The sequence below is a fragment of the Crinia signifera genome, chromosome 1 (assembly GCF_055691185.1).
Source record: "Crinia signifera chromosome 1, ASM5569118v1, whole genome shotgun sequence".
Classification (NCBI taxonomy): domain Eukaryota; kingdom Metazoa; phylum Chordata; class Amphibia; order Anura; family Myobatrachidae; genus Crinia; species Crinia signifera.
Window position 1 is genome coordinate 338,496,421 of NC_139217.1, and position 23,412 is coordinate 338,519,832.

General features: G+C 43.9%; 1 long non-coding RNA gene across 1 annotated transcript in view; it reads right to left on the reverse strand.

Moving 5' to 3' along the window:
• Nucleotides 1-23,412, reverse strand: part of LOC146029933 (uncharacterized) — a 116,226-nt gene that overhangs the window by 62,797 nt on the left and 30,017 nt on the right. The gene's annotated exons all lie outside the window — the stretch shown is intronic.

Consider the following 23,412-nt stretch of genomic DNA (forward strand, 5'->3'; position numbering starts at 1 on the left):
GTCCGACTTGTCCTAAGGACAAGTCGGCCTAATGTATGGGGGCCTTTTGTTTCCTATCTTACAACTAAGTTCTTATACATTCAGGGATCTAAAGGTGCCCACACACTAGAAAGATCTGCGATCTTAAGATGTGTGCATAAATTAGCCTTGAAATCTTTTGCCCATCCTGGACAAAAGATTTCAGGCAAGCGCACATCTTTAAGATCCCATGTGCGTTCCTATGGACCATTTGCTAAATCTTCTGATCTTTCATGCAGCATTTTTTCGGTAACAATCAGCCGATATATCGGTTGATTTATTGGAAAACGGCCAATCTCCAAAAAAATCGTTCTAGTGTGTGGGCACCTTTAAAGTCAATAAGATTTGCTTGGCAAGATCTCCCCTGAGTAAATCCACTATGCTTGGAATCCTGTAAATTGCTGGATTCCACAATACTTGACAATGTTTCCATCTAGTTGCTTGCCGCTCACTTGCTTCCACTTTTGTGCATTGGGGCTACCTGTCCTATTTTCCAGCCCTCTGGAATTACTCCTGTGGCTAGCGACTGGTTGAATCCCTCTGTTAATGGTGCTACAAGCACTCCTTTCAGCTATTTTAGTATCCTTAAATAATTCCCATTTAACTCCACTGATTTATTTTCAGTTTTGAGAAATCTGTTAGGATTCTCTTTTGTTTAAATGTACTTGTATCTAACTTTTTTTTATGAATGTTCTTACAGTTTTACTGTGGTCGCCGTCTCCTCTATATTTGCAGTGAATATTGAGCAAAAATTATTATTCAGATGTTCTGCTATTGCCTTGTCTCTTATAACCAGTCTCTGTTTTAAATCGTATTATTCCTCTGTCTACTTTTCTCTTTTCACTTTTATGCCTAAAAAAAGTTTTGTTCCCATTTTCTCCTCAGCTTGTGCCTTTGCATGTCTGATTTCATTCTTAGCCTCTTTCCGGCTGATAACACATTCCACTTTGTATTCATAATTTTAAGTATGCTTATATTTCCTAAAGACCATCTTTTTTTGTTTTCACACCAGTTGTTTCCACTTTTGTAAAATACACAGCCTTCTTTTCCTTGTGCTTTCCCTCGCCCATTTGATACAAAGGTCGAAGGTATTGCAGTTTTTTATTATTTACAACTCTCCTGCGCTCCTTCCAAATTCTTCCAGTCTGCCAATGAATTGCATATGTATATGTATCTAAGCAAAATTAGGCTTACTTAAAACAAATGAGCTTGTTTGTTTGTTGGTTGCTTGGTTGGTTGGTTGGTTGGTTTTATGACCAGAGTTCTTCCTTGTCTTTATAGTAAACCATACTTCATGATGGTCACTGGACCCTAGGTTTTCTCCCACATTTATGTCTGATATGCTGTCATCATTTATTTGTATTATGTCTAATATTGCATCTTAGTTTGTAGACTCCCTCAACAACTGCTTGAGGAATGCACAATTTAGAGAGTAGTATTTCTATTGGAACTTGTTATAGAGCCCTCCAAGTTTGCATCCTGTAAAGGTTTCCATATAATTTGACCTTGCCACTATGCATCTAGTGTGCGACTAAGGACTCTGGGGTACAGTGGTCACTATAAATAGTTGCCTTTGTCAAAGCGGAATGGTGCACATAAACTACCTTTTAGGCATCACTGGTTTCCACTAGGCTATCATGGCTTCACAAGTAGAGATGTGCAGGCTTTGATAGCCAATAAGATCCTGCTTTGAAATCAGAGTAAATCAGAGCCTGCACATATCTATTCAAAAGTATACTTTGTCTCTTCAACTGAGGACATTGCTGGAGTTTTCTAACCTGGGGAACAGTTTTTGGCCATTAAGCTCGGATGAGGCACTTACTGTGATACTATCAGCTCTTTTGCATTCTTTAATGTCTTTTCTAAGATCAGTGCTGAGAGACTACCATTCTAAAGCTCATATCATTGTTGATCTCACATCTAATACCTCTCTACATAAAAGGTGAGTATATCCCTTAAATATAATCAGCCGTCTACCTGATTTAGAAAATAGATGCATAAAACCTGGACAGAGATTTCTTTAGAAAACCCTCCTTTAATGCTATTCATTGTGATTAGGGATGCCAATCCCGGGGCATTTTTTCAATCCCGGTATTCGGGATTGAAAAATGCTCAATCCCGGGATTCCCGGGATCCCGGGATTGGCCTCCCTAATAAAAAAAAAACCGTCCCCTCCCCCAGATGACAATATAAATTTCTCCTAAAGCTGCCCCCCGCACTGTCACTTACGGCGGCGGGGGTTCTGGTGACAGGGCAGCAGCAGGACGGCTATCTCCGGCGGGTGGGCGGAAGGCTGGGGTTGGCACATCGGGCGTCTGTCCGGCTTTGGGACAGTGTGCTGTGCTGACAGGCAGAGCAGCGGCCGGGCTGCACAGCGTGACGTGATGTCAGGGTTCACGCTGCGCAGCCTGGGCGCCGCCATGCTTGTCAGCACAGCACTCAGTCCCTCCCAACTCCCGACAGCACCACCGGGGGTAAGAAACAGTCAGCCGGGCAGCGTCTGACCCATATTCTGGTGCTCAGTGCTGCCCGGCTTTAAACCAAAACTAATGGGGTTACTAATCCCGGAATCCCGGGATTGGAAGCTTCAATCCCGGGATTCAAATCCCGGCAATTTTAGGCCAAAATCCCGGGATCCCGCCGATCCCGATCCCGGGATTGGCCTCCCTAATTGTGATATAGAGGAAGAACCACTCTCACACCCCACCTTTATTACTGAGACCTTAATAAAATCATATGAAAATAGTTATCCTCTTCATTTAAGCTGTTTACAAAACTCAATTTGCATCTTATTATTGTATAAGAGGAGGGAGATGAGTGAAGAACCATATTGAATACTAAGAATGGGCACATTGATTAACGTATACCTTTCAGCCTCCAATGCTTCAGCACCAAATATCTGTTTTCAATGAAGAGATCAATAACTTTCCTTTATTTCCTTCCAGCCAAAGACTCATTAATCAATGACCAAAAAAACATAAAGATGAAAACAAAGCAAACAGAGTTACGCAGCCATCAGGACCATGCAGCTACCTAACACCATAGATCTGCCTCTAAGATAAAACCAAGAGACATTTAATTGGTCCTCATGTGGTCTCTGAAAAGTGAATACTGCATGATTTTAAATGACCTGCTTCATTGCAAATATCCAATGTCTTACAAATATATATGGAGTGGCCCATACACACTAGAAGATAATCTTTTCAATCTCGCAGGTTGGAATGAAAATCTGGATATTTACAATCAACCAATTGCTCCCAAAAGTTGGAAAGTGGACAGAAGCAGTCATCTGCATAAATAGATTTAACCATTTTAACCTGAATGACCATTTTCCTCTATTTTTCATGTTTACGAGCAAATGGTCAATTGTCATTTGCTACCAAAAATTTCCAGATTTTCATTCCAACTGGCCAGATTGGAAAGATAATTTTCTAGTGTGTATGGGCAGTAAGTTTCTTAATCATATTTTGTTATTGCAATGAACTTCCCAAAGCTCTACAAGACAACAAACAAAAGTTTGGCAGTAGTTACAACCTTTTTTAATTGCAATATTTATTTTATTGAAGCATCAGAAGAAGAAAATTGCAATTCATGCATTTAGGTATAAACAAAATTACTGCCAAAGAAATACCTCAGAGTCCATAACTAAAGCAAAAAGAAATAAAAGACAATACAATAATAAGTCCAGTGTGAGTCGAGCCAAACAACTATAATCTTGGAGATTACATGGAGGATCCTGGAGAAGGGTCTCATACAACAGGGTGCATTGGAAGCAACATAAAAATAGCCTCTTTAGTGGCAGTAGGTATATTTTTGTTAGAAATCTCTGTTTGGAGAGATGTTCCCAACTAATCCATATGGAAAATAAGAAAAAGATTTCCATTAAATAGTTCTAGGGTTGGTGGAGATCTCTGGATCCAGTAGGTAGAAGTCCAAAAATTGTCCTTTCCAGCTGTGAATTTTCAGCAGCCAGTGGTTAGTTGAGCTGCTGCCCTGCTCCAGTGAAATCCTGTCTTGCGAATTAATGTGCTCTTGTGCAAATGGATGTGTATGAGTCCACATCCGTTTGCACCAGTGCGAATATGTCTGAAATCATTCATAACAGGCTCACCATCCAATGATTGTTACATAGGGCACAAGTCATCGCAGGCGTGCCTGCCTTATCCCTGACACACCGAGCATTTTTCCTGCACACCCAGCATTTTCCTGCACGCTCAGCATTTTTCCTGCACGCCCAGTATTTTTCCTGCACACCCAGCATTTTCCTGCACGCCCATCATTTTTCCTGCACGCCCAGTATTTTTCTTGCCACACCCAAAATATGGTTAGTTTGCCCCACACGCCCACTTCCTGTCAATCACCTTACAAATGGTCAGGGAACAGAGCTAGTTGCAGGAGTTCATTGCAGCACAGCCTTGCGCGTGTGTACTGTTAACCGTACGCATGCGCAGTGTATTAATAATCACCCGCTGTCCAAATTCTCAGCTATGTAATCAGGTCTGAATCGAGTAGTAGCAAAACACCAGACCCTCCAGACAGAATCACTTGACAATGATAAAGAACAGCCAAGGGTTGTCACAATTTTGAAAATTTCTTAAAATGATAAATCAATACCATGGGCATGGTGCAAGTCAAATTTATGATGTAATAACAAGAGTGTTCTCTTTGTCATTAAAATTATCAAGTATTTCAGATGTTACTTCAGATCTGCCAAATGTAAGAAGGCTATGAGAGGAATTTGAGGCAAAAAACTTTGTTCCAAATGGGTTTTTAACATATATCTGGTTAGGCATCAGCCAGTCTTATTTATTTATTTATTAACAGTTTCTTATTTAGCGCAGCAGATTCCGTTGCGCTTTACAATAGTAGACAGTGATAAAACAAACTGGGTAACAACAGACAGACTTGGAGGTAGGAGGGCCCTGCTGCAAGCTTACAATCTATAGGGATATAAGAGGAAAACACAAGGACAGGCACCAGTAAGACTGTAGAAGCCAGCTTGTCTGGCTGAAAACAGCATAAACTCACCTGGCTATTGGCAGGAATCCTTAGCTCACACACTGGATCTGGGCTCGGGGGTTCGGCTTGTCTTGATTGACGGGTGGCTGATTTGAATGATGGTCCAGGATAGGCTGTTTTGAAGTTAGAGGTGGGGATTGATGGGATGATGATCCTGCTTCCAGAAGATTCTGCCTCTTGCTTCAGGAATCGTTGCCCTCCCTCCCGCCCCAATTGTTAATTAGAATTTGCTTTAAGAAGTCGTTCGCAAGTTATCCGTTTAGTTGTTGTCGGCTTATTTGGTTTGGCAGAAAGAACGGTAGTTTAAATTAGAGCCGTATTTACATTTAGCTGGTGGTTGATGTCGAGATGTGGGCATCACCGATCCAGGTGGGCCCACATCTGGACCTTAACAATCATTTACTTCGGATAGGGTAAATTGTTGCGGACATTTGTAGGTTAGGGCAGGTTGCCCAATTTATTCTGACTCGGGCAGAGTGGTGAGCTCTGCCTTAGTGATATGCGAGGTCAGGGGCAGAGGCAGAAGGTCAACCCCCTGACCTTAAGGGCAAGTGGCCCCTTTGAAAAGTCTGCTTCGAAATTGTGCCGTTGTCATGGACGCTGGCAGGTGGCCGGTCCTAGGCAAATAAGGGCAGGAGGCCCTTGGATCCGGAGTTTATTATTTTTATTACTTTGTTATTTTTACCAGCGATGTGATTTATTTTGCATGCCGTTCTTTGCCCGCCACCTTAGTTAGAGCAGGGACATAAATTTTAGTTAGATTCAAATAGGCCGCCCCTGCTCAAAATAAATAAGCCGTCCCCTTTAAGCCCAATTCAGTTGTAAGCGTCTTTATTTCTTAGATAAGTGGTGTGAGTGTGGATGAATGCCTATGTCTGTGTGGAGTTTAATAGTACAGCAGTCCCACCAAGATACAAGTCCAGAAGGGAAGCTATATAATACATAAGTGCCTCAGAGGGTTATGCGTGTAGAACTTAAACATGATAGGCTTGCCTGAAGAGGTGAGTTTTCAGGGAAAACTTGAAAGTTTGGAGGCTAGTGGAGAGTCTTTAGGGGGAGGGGCCCTAAACTGCACACCCTGGATATATGAGGTGCTACCTGCTGAGACCTGTAGTGCAGCAAGCAGGAGGAGGAGTTTGCAGGTGCACACTAAATATAAATGCTAGACCTTTTAATATCATTGCTATATTTCATTTCTGAGGTTCTTAGCATAATGATGGCCATTATTATGTGCTTGTCCACCACGTCCAGGTTACCTCAATAGGATAAGTCCCTAACACTACTCTGAGACAGGTCCAGGGCACCCTGTCCCAGATTGTTTTGAATTAGCTTGGAGTCCTAAACTCAAGACTGCTCAGCTTGGCACTATGAGGGTAAGTCCTATTATACATATATGCTGAGTGTTAGTCTGTGGGACTGTGTTTGGGGCGCGGGGCTCTTTGGGCTGCTGTTGCTGGGCTGCTCCATGGCATCATATCGTATACTTTCAATCACCCCTTTAGTTTGTTTAGTATATATGTAGCACCCTTCACATATATTATTACCTCTTACTTAGGTAAGTCTTATCACATATAATTTCCCTTATCCCTTTTACTATCACTTTAATTTCACACCAATGTGATGCCATGGGGTGGTTCTGCTGGGCTGGCCTGGGGGGTCGCGTGCCCTGGACCTGTCTCAAAGTAGTGTTAGGGACTTGTCCTATTGCGGTAACCTGGACGCGGTGAACAAGCCCATAATAATGGCCATCATTATGCTAAGAACCTTAGAAATGCAATATGGCAATGATATTAAAAGGTCTAGCATTTATATTTAGTGTGCACCTGCAAACTCCTCCTCCTGCTTAGTGGAGAGTCTTATTGTGCGTGGAAGGGCATTCCATAGGATGGAGCAGCCCGATGAAAGTCCTGTAATAGTGAATGGGAGCTAGTGATCCGTGCAGAAGAGAGACACAGATCTTGTGTAGAGCGGAGTGGTCAAGATGGGAGATATTTTGTGATAAGTAAAGAGATATATGCTGGTGCAGTATGGTTAATAGCTTTATATGCAAGTAGAAGTGTTTTATATTGAATATACATGGAGCGTCTTGCAAGGAAGATCAGCTTAGCAGCAGCATTTCAAAATGAATTGCAGTGATGAGAGTCTGTTCTTGGGAAGACCAGTTAGGTGACTATTGCAAAAATTAATGCGGGATATAATAAGTGCATGGATAAGAGATATAGTAGTGTCTTGTGTGAGATACGGTTGTATTTTGGATATGTTTTTTAGATGCATGTAACATGATTTGGAGACAGATTGAATGTGGGGAAGAAAGGAAAGTTCAGAATCGAGGATAACCCCTAAGCAACAAGCTTGAGGGGTAGGGTAGATTGTTGAGTTGTCAACAGCGATGGAGATATCAGGATGGTAACTGTTCTTAGTTGGCGGGAGTATAAGTAATTTTGTTTTGGAAATATTGAGTTTGAGTTGGCGAGAAGACATCCAAGATGAGATTTCAAACAATGAAGTAGTAAAGGGCATATGGAAAATCAATACCACCATTAAGTTTAGGCTGATATAGTTTAATCATTACAATATGTGCATGTCTATTATTCCAAATAAAGTGATGATATGGACCAGACCTGGCCAAAAGGTAGATCCTGATCTACCAGTAGATCTTGGGGCATCCGCTGGTAGATCACGGCCAAATTAACAAAATACACGTGAACTTGAACATCTGACGTTTCAGAACACCAGCTCCCGGTAGTGCTGCATGCCCCTGATGTCATGACATTACCGGAACGCTTTGAAAAGCCCTCTGCAGCTGCTATATATCAGTCTGGCTCCACACCCACATATGCTGGGGTTACCGCTCTGTACCAGCACAGAGGCTCCTCACAGCACCAAGTACACCCTGAGCGACTCCTGGATGTAGTGTGTGGGGTGTAATTGTCTGATATGGGGGATACAGTGGCTGCAGGCTGATGCTGCTGGAGTACAGCCGCTGCCTGCTCCGTTAATATGATACAATACCCGAGTGGTTCCGTGCTTGTGTCCTGGTTATCAGTCGCTGACTGACTAATAGATCCTATAACAGAAGAAAATGGCCGTGCGCTGTCGGACCACAGTGTAACAAATTATGAGCTACAGTATCACAAATATTCTGTTCAGGCAGCAGTCAGATGCGGGTACTTGGACCACATATAGAAAGAACACAAAGAGAGAAAAAGACAGACTGCGCTAAAATAGAAATCAAATGTAATCCAAAAATAAACATAAAGGTATCAAAGCAATTCAAATACAAAATAAAATCTAACACTATAAAACCAATTTCATTTGAACGTCACTATGGCCAGTATTAGTAATACTATTAGTAATTCAATCACATATAGCATCTACCATTCTTATATATGTGATTAAATAACTAATAGCAGAGAAACTTGTATGCTGCATGGGTGTATATTGTGTGTAGGTAATTTAGCAATTGTCCGTGTTGATCGCCCGCGCAAATGTGGGGCAGAGAATCGGCTGGCCTGCGAGGCGTGAGACTTACTTTTTCCAAGCGAATGATTTTATGCTCAATCAGTCCGAGCGCTCTCACAGTGGAGCAAAGCCACCGCCCAGCACATGTAGTCACCACCACAGTATACGCCCTGGTTACCGCCCAGTTGTGCCCAGTTTTGTGGCTGCGCCAATCCATACGCCCACATTACGACTACTCTGCACAAGTTTATTCGCTAGCGTATTTCTACTCCTAAGGTCGCGAGTGTGCACGGTTCCCCAAACCTGCACATGCGCCTTGCGAATGGTACGCATGCGCAGTGGGCTTAGATACACTCTGCAAATGAATTGGTGTCCGAGCGAGGCAAGCAGAATATGACTGTACAGTATGTGTAAGAGCGATCAGCAAAACAAAATCTATTGTGGGAAGCATAGGGCCTGGGAGCCTGGTTCAGAGGTGGATGCTATGTATGTATGTATGTATATGTGTGTATGTATGTATATATATGTATGTATGTATGTGTTTGTTTGTATGTATGTATGTTTGTGTATGTATGTATGTTTGTGTATGTATGTATGTATGTATGTACAGTATATGTATGTGTGTGTATATGTATGTATGTATGTACGTACGTATGTATGTATGTATGTGTATATATGTGTGTATGTGCAGTTGTTGAGTCTTATATATTCATATCTGCAGAAATATACCATCTCTACTGGCAGCAATGCCATGTGCAACTGTGCCCCCCATCGTACAGTTAGATTTACGGGTCTGCAGTAAGGGGTTTCCGGTACTTTCATGCATGCGGAATAGCAAAACGAAATATCAGTATATGGCCCACCTCCGAATCAGGCCCATTGACAATGGTAGATCTCTGCTAAATATGTGAACTAAAAGTAGATCCCGCATACCTCCCAACATGACCCATTCCAGGAGGGACAAAATGCTCTGCTCCTGTACTTGCTGCCAGTAGTAGTTGCAGAGGTGGGACTGCACCAATGTCGCAAATTCAAAAAGGGGAGCCACACCTGCCAGTGAGTCCAGACTGTGGTGTTTAGGGTGGCAGTTGGTGGGGCTCCCCTATCTGAATTGTGGACTGTGCTGCAGCCCTGCAACTGCCACTGACATGGATGTCCAGAAAGAGAGCATTTTGTCCCTCCTGGAATGGGTTAAAAATATGGCCACCCCTGCTAGAAAACAATGTAACTACAGTTAAAATTGTGTTCATATAAAACCTCACATTCCCAAAGATTTATAGGGAAATCCTGCCGCCATCAAATAATACATTCGATTCTGATGTGAATGTAATATTTAAAATAAGAAGTGAAATCACATTACCCTTAGGTCAGTCATGCAAAAGACAAAAGACCTGTGATGTCATAATGGGCCTCAAACCACAAACAGCCAGCCCAGGCCAATCAGGTGGGGTCTGTGAGGGTATAGTGATGTCATAATGGGGACTGCCTAGATCAGGGCTGTACTGATGCTGTCTCACTCATTCACCTCACAGGACTCCGGGCAGTGCGCAGCTCACCAGCAGGAGGACATACTCACATAAGGTTAGTGACTGGACAGAGATAAGGGCAGGTTAGTGCGATGCGGCGGCAGACTCGGAGCGCGACTACTGTAATATATGACTGATCACCTGACCGACAGGACAGTATTGGATACAAACAAATCTCCCACCTAGGGGGGTAGTACTAAGCAGTCACTAGGGCTGTACCTGGGACACCTAAGGGCGGTGTCTGGATGATGCTGAATAAACCCTGTATGGAGCGGTTAGGACGTGTCGCAAGGCACAAGGTGTCCTATGCTGCATCAAGTCCCAGTACTGATCCCTACTTATTAATGTGCAGAGGTGGGAGAGATGTATACGGTGCTGTAGCCATTACTTTGTTATTATCTGATACTGTTGTTATAGATTTATCATACTTTGGGCTCCATGTAAGAGTGATACTAAATTCTGGCAGCATATTGTGTTTAGTGTCCATGTGATACACAGGATATGCCGCTGGTATTTACCATCACACGCAGTATCTTTCCAGCGAGGACCAGCGGTGTCCCCTCCTCCGCTGCATCCTCTGCTGTGTTGCCAGCAGCCTGCTGGCAATGGGTTACTGACTAATGCACATACATGACGGCCGTCTGTGTATGTTTATAGAGATCAGACCCGGTGGGGACATAGGAAACAGAGTTAGAGCTGTCCTATATATATCATTGCAGCCCTAACCCCTTATAGCACCAGAGACGAGTCCTAAAGGGGTTCTGGCTGATTCTTACATAGAGTCCTAATACTAATGGGTAGCTAGCTACCTTGTCTCTTTCCCCCTACCTTGTCTCTCTCGCCCCCTACCTTGTCTGTCTAGCCCCCTACCTTGTCTGTCTCGCCCCTTTACCTTGTCTGTCTCGCCCCCCTACCTTGTCTGTCTCTCCCCCCTACCTTGTCTCTCCCCCCCATTACTGTGGACATGCGCGTGCCCCCCGGTGCCATCGGGTGCGTTCTTCATCATCTGGGGAAAAAATTTAAAATACAGATTTGGGGTGACAGAAGGGATGACGGGTTATATAAGGTTAGTGGGTGGGTGGTTTGGGCAAACTCTGCAAAGTCTCTTAATGCCTAGAGGGACGGGCAGTCCGTCAGCCATGGGTCCCCAGAGGTTTCCCCCACAGGGGGTTTTTCCTCTCCTGAGTGCTGATGGATGACTCCACCATCTTGTTCCTCTTATAGGACAAGTGTGTAAGAGTTCTGGAACAATCCTGTTCCAGTATTCCCTATTTTATAATGCAGAGCAAAAATAATATATACATTTTACTTAAAATAAAAGTTTGAATTTATTTATTAAATATATTTTGTGTGAATTTGTCTTTATTTATATTAATAAATGCTCCAAAAGGTCAGGAGGTCGCAGCGAGGGCTGGTGGGTAAATGAGAGCAGAGGTAGTAATGGAAAGTAAATGGAGTAGGCTTACACCCTGATCACTGAGGTGACCATACAAATGGGTGGGGCTTATAGAGTAGGCTTACACCCTGATCACTGAGGTGACCATACAAATAGGAGGGGCTTATGGAGTAGGCTTACACCCTGATCTCTGAGGTAACCATACAAATGGGTGGGGCTTATAGAGTAGGCTTACACCCTGATCACTGAGGTGACCATACAAATGGGAGGGGCTTATGGAGTAGGCTTACACCCTGATCACTGAGGTGACCATACAAATGGGAGGGGCGTATGGAGTAGGCATACACCCTGATCACTGATGTGACCATACAAATGGGAGGGGCTTATGGAGTAGGCTTACACCCTGATCACTGAGGTGACCATACAAATGGGAGGGGCTTATGGAGTAGGCTTACACCCTGATCACTGATGTGACCATACAAATGGGCGGGGCTTATGGAGTAAGCTTACACCCCGATCACTGAGGTGACCATACAAATGGGCGGGGCTTATGGAGTAATGAATCAATGCCTCCGACTGATATGCGCTCAAGGTTTGGTAGGGAAACATTATATTTGTATGTGTTGTATGTGAATAATGCAAGTCGGTAATATGATATATGGGTTGTTAACTCCTGATAAATAATAATAATAATAATAAATACAAATAAAAAGAAGATTTAACAAAGGAGGAAGAGAAAGAGGAAGAAGAAGAAGAATTATATTTCTACAGTAGTTTTCTCCAATTCGGCACAAGACACGTTACAGATAACATGAACGTGTATTACAGAAGTTTCGGTTTTCAGAGAATACAGAAATAGTAAATAAAATACTAAGGTGTGACAGACATTTTGTGTAATCAATGCCAGGGATTATTCCTCCTACGCACATTGGGATTAGGAGAGATCATTGCAAAATTATCAGAACCAGTCACGGCTCTTTCTACACAGGAGAGTCCGAGGCGAGGCGGCCATCTTGGGTGCACTATGTAGGTTACAATATGCAATTAGCAATACATGATAATAGGACATGAAACAAGAAGCAACCTATACCCCTTTTACATCGCACCTACTGTGATTACCAGGTTCATGCCGGTTTCTTGCCAGTTCGACCCGGTAATTGGTGGGATGTGAAAGGGGTTACCGGGTCCTGCAAAGCGGTAGCAAAATGGCAATATGAACCGGTAAAAAAGAAGGGTTCTTACCGGTTCATTGCTGTGTTGCTTTGTGGTGTGAACGGGTTAATAAGGTTGAGAGACCCATTTCCTGTTCACACCAATGGAGGAGGCAGTGCTTGGAGCAGCTCCAGCACTAAGCATTGCCTCCTCCACCGATGATGCTCTGCCACGCCCCTGGGTGATGTTGAAGAACCGGCAATATTGGCAGTTCGCTGAGGGGATGTGAACAGAGTAAAATGCAGGGTTGCCCAGGGACTGAACAATTTCAAAGTCCCAGTGCGACCCTGCATTTTGCGATGTGAAAGGGGTTGAACAGGATTCACACTGCAGAGGTTCCAATCACGGGCAATAATTACATAACTGACCGAAAGTAAAAAAAATAAATAAGAAAAACGATATTAATTCTGTGTCACATTTGGAAGATGTTAAACTCTGAATTGCATATAATATAGGCATGATCCCACGTGGATTGCTGACAGCTCAGGAGTGATAACTGTGGGCTGTGGTCATGGTTCCAGTGATACAGACTGTTCGGTAGGTTGTGTATGTTATCAGCCTAGCAAACGTATGTATGTATGTATATGTATATGTATGTATATGTATGTATGTATATGTATGTATGTATGTATATTTGTATGTATGTATGTATATGTATGTATGTATATGTATATATGTATATGTATGTATGTATATATGTATGTATGTACGTACGTACGTACGTACGTACGAAGGTATGTATATATATATATGTATGTATGTATGTATGTATGTACGTATGTATATGTATGTATGTATATATATATATGTATGTATATATGTATGTATGTACGTACGTACGTATGAAGGTATGTATGTATATGTATGTTTGTATATGTATATATGTATGTACGTACGTATGTATGTATGTACGTACGTACGTACGTACGTACGTACGTACGTACGTGACAATGGTAGATCTCCGCTAAATATGTGAACTAAAAGTAGATCCCGGGACACAAAAATCTGGCCACCCCTGATATGGACTGTATTCTTCCAAGATAAAAGGATAGGCAGTTCTTGAAGGGGGTAAAAAAATATCAGAAAGTAAACCATACACAAGAGACTACTGACTACCATAGATGAGCAGAGAGTAAAGAAATGATTTCCTAAATATTAATTTTGTATAAATTATGAAAGTTTTTTAACAAGAATAATACCCAAGTATTGGAGTTTACCTTTAACCCAATAAAGTGGCAGTTGTGCTGCCCACGCCGCCACGCGGTATGAACAAATATACTCTTTGGGTATAAGGACAGTGATTTCTCAAAAAAAAATTAAAAAAACTTAAAACAAATCCAATTCTCTCTAACAAATCCAACAAAGGACTTAAGAAATATTTAGGGTTGAACATATATATAAGGACATCGTCGGCAAATGCATACAACTTGCATTCTAAAATATTCTTGAACTAAGTCCATCCACATTGGACCCAGCCAGTATCAATCGATAGCAGAATATTAGTTCTCACAATAACAATTTGTTACAGAAATTAGGGTACTTATATGTTAGTTGGGCACCCGCTAAGCTATTTGCTTAGTGGGCTATTCTGCCTAAGGAAATGACATCGCATCGCATGTGCATTTTTAGTGTCACACTATGCGTGCGATGCGATATTACTAATTAATGTTTTTCTTTGGCTGGTATATTTTTTTCCGCTGTTATCGCATCGTATTGCATTGTTCAGCACACATTTTATGACACTAAAACGTGTAATGCGATGTAATATTACTAAATGATGTATTCCCTCCTATTGTAGGAGATGCGATGCAATATTACTAAATAATGTATTCCCTCCTATTGTAGGTACCCCCCTATTATCCATACAACCCCATAGTAACCCACCCAGTATCCACACTACCCCATAGCGTTGCAAGCGCAGCGTTGGCCCACTATCCACGCCAACCCGAATCAAGGCGAGCGACGGCGGAGCGCGTCCTCCCAACCTTTTCATACCCCCACTATCCATGTCGGCGTGGAGCAGATTTTATATAGTGTGGTGAGCGCAGCGAGCTGCCGAGCCCGAAGCGTGGCGAGCACACGCGGAAAACATGTAAAGTAATCCGCGTCCCCTCGCGGGGCTCGCTGCGCTCACCACGAGCCTGAAGCATGGCATGCAGCGAGCCCCGCGAGGGGATGCGGAAAACATGTAAAGTAATCTGCGGCCACCACGCTTCAGGCTCGGTGGCTCGCTGCGCTCACCACACTATATAAAATCGACTCTACACTGACGTGGATAGTGGGGGTATGAAAAGGTCGGGAGGACGCGTTCCGCCGCCCCTCGCCACGCTTCGGGTTGGTGTGGATACTGGTGTGGTTTTAGGAACACATTCACAGCATCCACACAACACATCTGAGACAGTAATGTGGACACATGTTAACGTTAAACTGTGAATTTAGTAAGAACTGAATAAGATAAGTAATACAGAATAAATATCACAAGAAAAATATAATTAACACAATATCACAATAATCTCACAAGAACAATGATATCACAATAAATATCACAAGAACAATATAATCACAAGAACAATATAATTACAAAGAACAAGAAAAAAAGAGTGAAGCGCTAACTGGGCACTGCAGAGCCCTTAGACAGGAGGCTCAATGCAATGCAAAATCCACTGAAAAGGCTGGTCTTTTGCCACACTTTTCCTCCACATATACTCTTCAAGGTAGGCGGTCAAATGGTACCTTGCAGTGCCACGGTGCTTTTTGTTTCGCCACTTTGCGGCACCCCACATACATTCAATGTTCTGCGTATGTACTCCAGAATCAGGGTCAACAAAGCTATATTCATGATTAACCCTGGCATGTTCATAGCCGGCCGCTACCAACTCATCCATTTTATAGGCACACCAGCAGTCACTATAAATGACACTTCCAGGAGCAACATGCGATGTTATGGCATCCATCAAAGTTGTGGCGTCTCTCCGGTCTACAGCTTTCATGAAGCAGGTCCCCGTCTCTCGGCAAATGCCACCAAAGACCCACTACTGTGGCAAAACCCTCCCCACAGAGTACTTGCGTTTTGTGAAGAGGGTCTCGTCTACCTCCACAACAAGGCCTGGTCCTCCAATCTGTCACTGGGGCTGGGAAAGCAGGTCATACGTACACGCCTCCCTCATTAATGCATTGTACTGCACTGTCGTAGCTAGGCAGAGCCCAAGCTCTCTTTCACAGTACGCCACACTGCTGAGTTCCTGCGCCCATGAATAAATGAAGCGTAACAACTTTACAAAAGGAAGATGACAACCTGGGTACCACAGCCCAGCACGCAGTCGCACCTTTCGGCGACAGGCCTTTATATGGCACCTCCAATTACCTTCTTTTACTGAAAGCCTCATGGGGTGGCCATTTACGCATGTTTGTGCCTGTGGCAGCAAATTATGACGCTGTAAAAATGTCAACGCTTCCTCCTCTGTTGTCGGGAGAGTAAATAGGGACATCTTCTGATGTTGTGCCATGCTGCTGTCACCACCGAAACCAGAAACACTGGGAGCACTCTGGGCAGCATCCATCACTGGTCCTGTTTTACTGTACCCCAGAGTGAGGGACCAGGAGCACTTACGCAAATTCTGACTGACTACACTATTTACTTAGCTTAAGTTTATTCACAAAACATAGTTACGCTACTTGAAATGCATACATCAGTAATACATGCATATAAAGTACTAAAATCGCATCACACGAATCGTACAGCACTAAAATGGGACATGCGATGCGATGCGATTTTCTTCCGCAAGTGTACTATGTAAATTGGGCACCCAACTAACATACTATAAGTACTGAAATTAGTTTTTCGTGCAGAACACCTTTGTACACACCTTTATAAATCTAAATCTAAAAATAATTCCCCTTTAGGAAAAACTACATTAAATATACAACTTTTGTGGTAATAAGGTGGCAAATCACATCACATTAAAACGTTATTGTATATGAGATGATGCTCCAAATAGATACTTGGACAGACTTCGGTACCTCTAGACTACAAAGAGGTTTTCAGCATTGTACGTATTTGATAGTTTTCCCCATCATACATCATATATGATGGAAAAATATACCACAGTTCACAGTAGTGGGGGACTTAATCCATCCAGTCCTCTTCAACAGAGCTCTTTTTGAGGAGGATTAAACTGATTGCAATGTTCTGCTGTGACCTACAATGAATATAGTAGAGACTATTGCTTCATCTTGGACAGGTAATTTTCATGGGTTACTAAAAGTGCTAAAAGCTTAGATGAATCCCAGTTCATAGAGTGGAAGACAGTATAAGAAATTAAATATGTTTAAGAGGAACATAGGTATTTCTGAAGACCGTCAATCGTGAGTTATATGTGTACGATAAATCAGTACTCTATCAGCTGCCAATATTGTATGGTTCTGAGTCAGCCTCAGGGCTCTATTCAACAATATCTTTGTACCCTGAATATTTTCAGACATCGAAACAATATTTATTTTTTCTCTGCCGCTATCCGCACTAGTCAGGAAAAAATGTCTTGGGGACAATTGGGTTAACCGCTGTCACTGCTAAGTATCTACATGCAGCCTTCTTGTTGTCCAAAAAAACTGTCTGCTCTGCGCATGCCCCCTCCTTGCACACACAAGGAGAAAGGGCCTTATTCTGGTTCAATCTCAGAGGCAAATTCCTTCTCAGATGGACAAAACCATGTGCACTGCAGGTGGGGCAGATGTAACATGTGCAGAGAGAATTCGATTTGGGTGAGTTATTTTGTTTCTGTGCAGGGAAAATACTGACTGCTTTATTTCTACACTGCAATATAGATCTCACTTTAAAGAAAAATCCCAACCAAATCTAACTCTCTCTGCACGTTACATCTGCCCACCCGCAGTGCACATGGTTTTGTCCATCTGAGAAGGAATTCGCCTCTGAGAGTGAACCAGAATAAGGCCAAGGCAATCAGTCCTATATAAACACATGAACTGTGGCATAGCCTCTAGTAAACTGTGCCCTGTTCACTCCAGAATGGGATTTTCCAGCTACCCGAATACAAGATGTTAAAGCGCTTTATATAGCAATGGCTTGCTCTCTGCAGTGTGATATCTAGGATTGGGGTATTCATTTAGAAGATAATAGTGTTATGTTATCTTTTAACCCTTTGCTAACCAGCAGGAATACATAAATAATGTGTAAACCCTTATTTCCACATTATTTAATTAGAGATTTGCTTGCTGAATAGAGCCCTTAATCTCAATTACTAGTATTCACTTAGAAATTAACATGGTTGTTCTTGAAGTAATATACCCCAAAGTGTAGTCAGTTTCTGGTGTTGACAACTCAACTCCAGTGCTCCAGCTCCAAAGGGTGCTGTAATACTGAGACGTAATTGTTGCAGATAATTATTTATACCTCAGCAGTCTCTGTTAAGCTATTGGTAGACAACCATGAAGATAAACCTGTGGAGCGAATCACAAGCAGCATGCATGCCTGTTTTTCTCATGACAAAGGAAAGGTGAAGAGGTCAACAAAAAAGTGCACCACGTCCCCTTGCTTGGCTCACTACACTCGCCATGCTTAGGGCACCGTGCCTCGCTAAGCTCAGCACACTAATATATTCTCCCTCCATGCTCTAGTGCAGTGGTCGCCAACCCGTCGCTCGCGAGCTACCGGTAGCTCGCGGCAGCGATCCGGGTGGCTCGACCACTCTGCCCCTGCCAGCCGCCCGCCACTCCATTATCCAGCCGCCCGCCCATCCGTTAGCCGAAGCTCGGCCTCCCTTCTCCCTGTCTGCTCTGAGGGGAGGAGAGCGCATCCCGCGTCTCTCCTACCCCTCACTGTGCATTCCTTTGACTGTGCTGTCTGCGAATCAGAACTCGCGGGCCAGCAGCCAATCAGGAGCCGGCCCGCGAGTTTTGATTGACGGACGCCCAGTCACAAGGAAGTGAGGGGAAGGAGAGACGCTCGGTGCTCTCCTCTCCTCAGAAGGGAATCAGCACGACACCGGACACAGACAGCAGCGGCACAGGGGGACAGCAGCACTGGTGAGTCTGCTGGTGCTGGGAAACTGGCACTGTGGGGGCATACTTGTTCATGGCACTGTGGGGGCATACTTGTTCATGGCACTGTGGGGGCATACTTGTTCATGGCACTGTGGGGGCATACTTGTTCCTGGCACTGTGGGGGCATACATGTTCCTGGCACTGTGGGGGCATACTTGTTCCTGGCACTGTGGGGGCATACTTGTTCCTGGCACTGTGGGGGCATACTTGTTCCTGGCACTGTGGGGGCATACTTGTTCATGGCACTGTGGGGGCATACTTGTTCCTGGCACTGTGGGGCATACTTGTTCCTGGCACTGTGGGGCATACTTGTTCCTGGCACTGTGGGGGCATACTTGTTCCTGGCACTGTGGGGGCATACTTGTTCACGGCACTGTGGGGGCATACTTGTTCACGGCACTGTGGGGGCATACTTGTTCCTGGCACTGTGGGGGCATACTTGTTCATGGCACTGTGGGGGCATACTTGTTCATGGCACTGTGGGGGCATACTTGTTCCTGGCACTGTGGGGGCATACATGTTCCTGGCACTGTGGGGGCATACTTGTTCCTGGCACTGTGGGGGCATACTTGTTCCGGGCACTGTGGGGGCATACTTGTTCCTGGCACTGTGGGGGCATACTTGTTCCTGGCACTGTGGGGGCATACTTGTTCCTGGCACTGTGGGGGCATACTTGTTCCTGGCACTGTGGGGGCATACTTGTTCATGGCACTGTGGGGGCATACTTGTTCCTGGCACTGTGGGGCATACTTGTTCCTGGCACTGTGGGGCATACTTGTTCCTGGCACTGTGGGGGCATACTTGTTCCTGGCACTGTGGGGGCATACTTGTTCACGGCACTGTGGGGGCATACTTGTTCACGGCACTGTGGGGGCATACTTGTTCATGGCACTGTGGGGGCATACTTGTTCACGGCACTGTGGGGGCATACTTGTTCCTGGCACTGTGGGGGCATACATGTTCCCAGAGCCAGATTAAGGTCTAAATGGGCCTGGAGCTGAAAACGATCAAGGGCCTATTATGCGCAATATTAGGGATTGTGGCCAGCACCTAATAATGTGGGAGGAGTGACCAGTGTTCTGGTTGGGTGGTCTGCTCATGGGTGTGGCTCTATTTGTGTAAATACTTTCAACTAATTATATATGCCTGGAAAAGGCAGGGGGCTTGCATAAGAAAAATGCAGGGAGATATATTGGCGAAACTTGCAAACCAAAATGATATTGAGCGCTGATTAATTTTATTCTGTACTGCGGCTGCACCAAAAAGGGGGATTACCTAAACCCCTTTAATAATTGAATGAACAAGAAAAAAAGGAAATATGGAGCAGCGCTGTACTGAATAATAGAAAATGTATTTAAAATATAATATAAAATATAACAATAATGTGGCCAACATTAGACAAACATGACTTACAACATATAATTGGTTAGTCCAATTCTCATCCCTCAGGACTGATTAATAGTTAATAGCATGCATGAAAGATATTAGTGGTAATTGTAGCGGAAATATTAGTAACAGTCCCAACACTTGTTGTGCACATACAAGGTTTTTTAGGCTTTATACTTATAGTATTCAGGCTTGTGAACAGTGGTGGGGTATATCAGGCTGTAGATACCGCGATGTTCTCCGACCGATGTTTCATTCGATTAGACGGTCATATCCGAGAATTGATCGTTGGTGGTGTCTAGTGGTAGCCACATGTGTTCCCCCTCGTTCCTCTACGCGTTTCTCCGCCTCACAGTACTTGTCAGCGGCTTCCTCAGGAGTATTATTCAGTACAGATATATTGGCGGGTGCCCTCCAAAGGTGCACCCGCAGGACGTCAATGTACTAAGATACTTGCGGGGTGAGGCGGCACTCCAGTCATAAAAAGAATAGTGAAAGCCGAAACTTGGTAGACAACATTTCAGCACCTTTTATGTGGTCACCTAAATTTACCACTCCATATACCCCTTATACAAATCATGCAACACAATAGTAACCCCCTTATACTGTACTTGCCTCTTACACATTATGCCACATGGATTGAGCCAAAATACACACTATACCAGGTATGTCCAAACAGTGGCGCTCCAGCTGTTGTGAAACTACACGTCCCAGCATGCCTTGGCATAGTTTTAGCATTCCCTAATAGCAAAACTGTGGCAATGCATGATGGGACTTATAGTTTCACAACAGCTGTAGGGCCATAGTTTGGACATGCCTGCACTATACCAAACAGATTGAGCAATAATGCACAATATGCTTCATAAACAGGGGCATTGCGTGCCAAAGGCGCACATTAAAAATGTACACCATAATGCCCATTACATGTTAAGCCACACACCATAATTTCCATTAAAAATTATGCTTCATAAGTGTTGCTTACCTACATTATTGTCAGGGGTTCTATGCTCATTGCCAGGGGTTCCATGCTCGTTGCCATGTGGGATTACATGCTCATTACCAAGGGGAATACATGCTCACGGTAACCGGGGGACAGCCACCGCCGGGTAGAGAGCAGGGGACTGCCCGGCTGTATTTAGAGCACTGCATGTCCTGGCTATTTGAAATAATACCCCTTTAACACCAGAAATTGCAGGGATTTACCTGGGAATATGGTCCAAGGATCATGCAGGGACATTCCCGGACTGGCCCCTTTTACACAAACCTAGTCCCTGCATTTTCTGGTGTGAGGGGGAGAGAAAACCACCCCCGCCTCCCTTTAAACAACCAGCTATATCGTCTGAACCAAATTACCCCTTTAAATGTGGGCTTCAAATGATTTTGGTCACGTGAAACTGGGCCATTTGGTTCCAGAGAAATCTGTCCTCAAACAACATGAACAGCCATAAAATTACATTTCAGAAATGAAAAAAAATTGGTTTACCCACAATATCTCTAGAACCCATGAACCCATATGGACCAGGTATCAGATTGAAGGCACAGCTATTTGGAATCGACTGAGATTAACCTTGAGCTTCTGTGATGCCAGAGGGGGAACTGGCAGCCGTTGGAACCGGGTGGAGGTCGGAATAAGCGGGTCATGTTATCCTATGGGGAAAACGTTCCAGGTTTGCCTGGCGGTATCTCCGGTTCCCGGGGGGCTAGCGATGCGGGGCTGGACTCGTTGGAAAGCCCTGGCCCTCAGCTACAAAATGGGCCTATTTGGAGAGTGGGCCTGGAGCTATAGCTCCATCAGGTCCATTGTTAATCCGGCCCTGCATGTTCCTGGCACTGTGGGAGCATACTTGTTCCTGGCACTGTGGGGGCATACTTGTTCACGGCACTGTGGGGTATATGTGTATACCCTTTTCCTCTGTCTCCAGTGTTGGGAGGTATGTTTGTGACATATTGGACATTGCAGTGTGTGGCATATTGTGTCTGGGGCATTGTGGTATGCGGCATAATGTGTAAGGGCCATTACAGTGTGTGGCATAATGTGTAAAGGGCATTTTTTGATTATTATGCAGATTTCTTGTTTTTAAAATTTTTTAGTAGCTCATCAGGCGGTTTATTTTGTCTCGAGTAGCTCCCGCCCCAAAAAAGGTTGGAGACCACTGCTCTAGTGGATTGCAGGGCATGAAATACTGCCTGTCGGCACAAGTCAGTTAATAAAAAACGTGAAAAACCCATGTCAACCTTTTGACTGTCGACATTCCTAATGTCGACCTAATGACCCTGTGGACCTAAAGCCATGCTGACCTTTTTCATGTGTCGACCTAAGGACTGTCGACCTTCAGTGGTCAACTTAATGCATGTTGACTTTTTGACTGTCGACGTAGTGACGTATACCCTTAGGAGATGGTTACATGCACTTTATTGCCCCTTTGGTCTTACAATAATATTGATGTACATTTAGAATTGACTCTGATAAATGTACTATAACTTGGTTTTGTCCATTACTTAGAGGCAGGTCTTATTTTATTAGCTCTACATTTGAACCATTTGAATCTGGCATAAATAATGGATGTGGGCCGTGGTGGAATACGGTCATTAGGTCAACCATAAGAAGGTCTACGGGCTTAGGTTGACACCTGAAAGAGGTCACCATCGCTAAGGTCAACAGGGTTGGACGGTCGACACAAGCATTAGATCTGCAGTGGGAAGGTCGATAGTCAAAAGTTGACATGAGTTTTGCTGACATATACTTACTACAGCATGGCGGAAGAATAAAATAGAGTGCCGATCGCAGCGAGGCCCCATGCCCGAAGCATGGTGAGTGGGACGCAGTACACTTAAACGGTATCCATGTTGGCTATGTTGACATTAGGGACAAATAATGTGAAAAAATGAATGTTGACCTTCCATTGTCGACCTAATGCTTGTGTCGATCTTCTGACCCTGTCGACCTTAGCCATGCAGACCTATTTCAGGTGTAAATCTAAGCCCTATCAACCTTCAGTGGTCAACCTAATGCATGTCAATCTTCATGCAGTCAACCCTATGACCCATACCCGCCGTGGAACCCAGGGGTGCCTCAAAATCTTGCAGGTGTGCCACAGGTTGGTGGTGCAGGACCATTTCCACTTAGTTATGGTCAATGTAATTGACAAAACCCAGTACTAGTGGCTGTCAGACAGGAAATGTGTGGACAAACAGAAGCAAATCCTGTCCCTCACAACGTAATTCAACCTAAAGATGATACATAAACATAATCTACTTCATTTGAAAGTTTTTTCTACATTTTCTTTGGCCTGAAAAAATGTTGATACTCTGAGTCCCATGATTCAAAAAAGT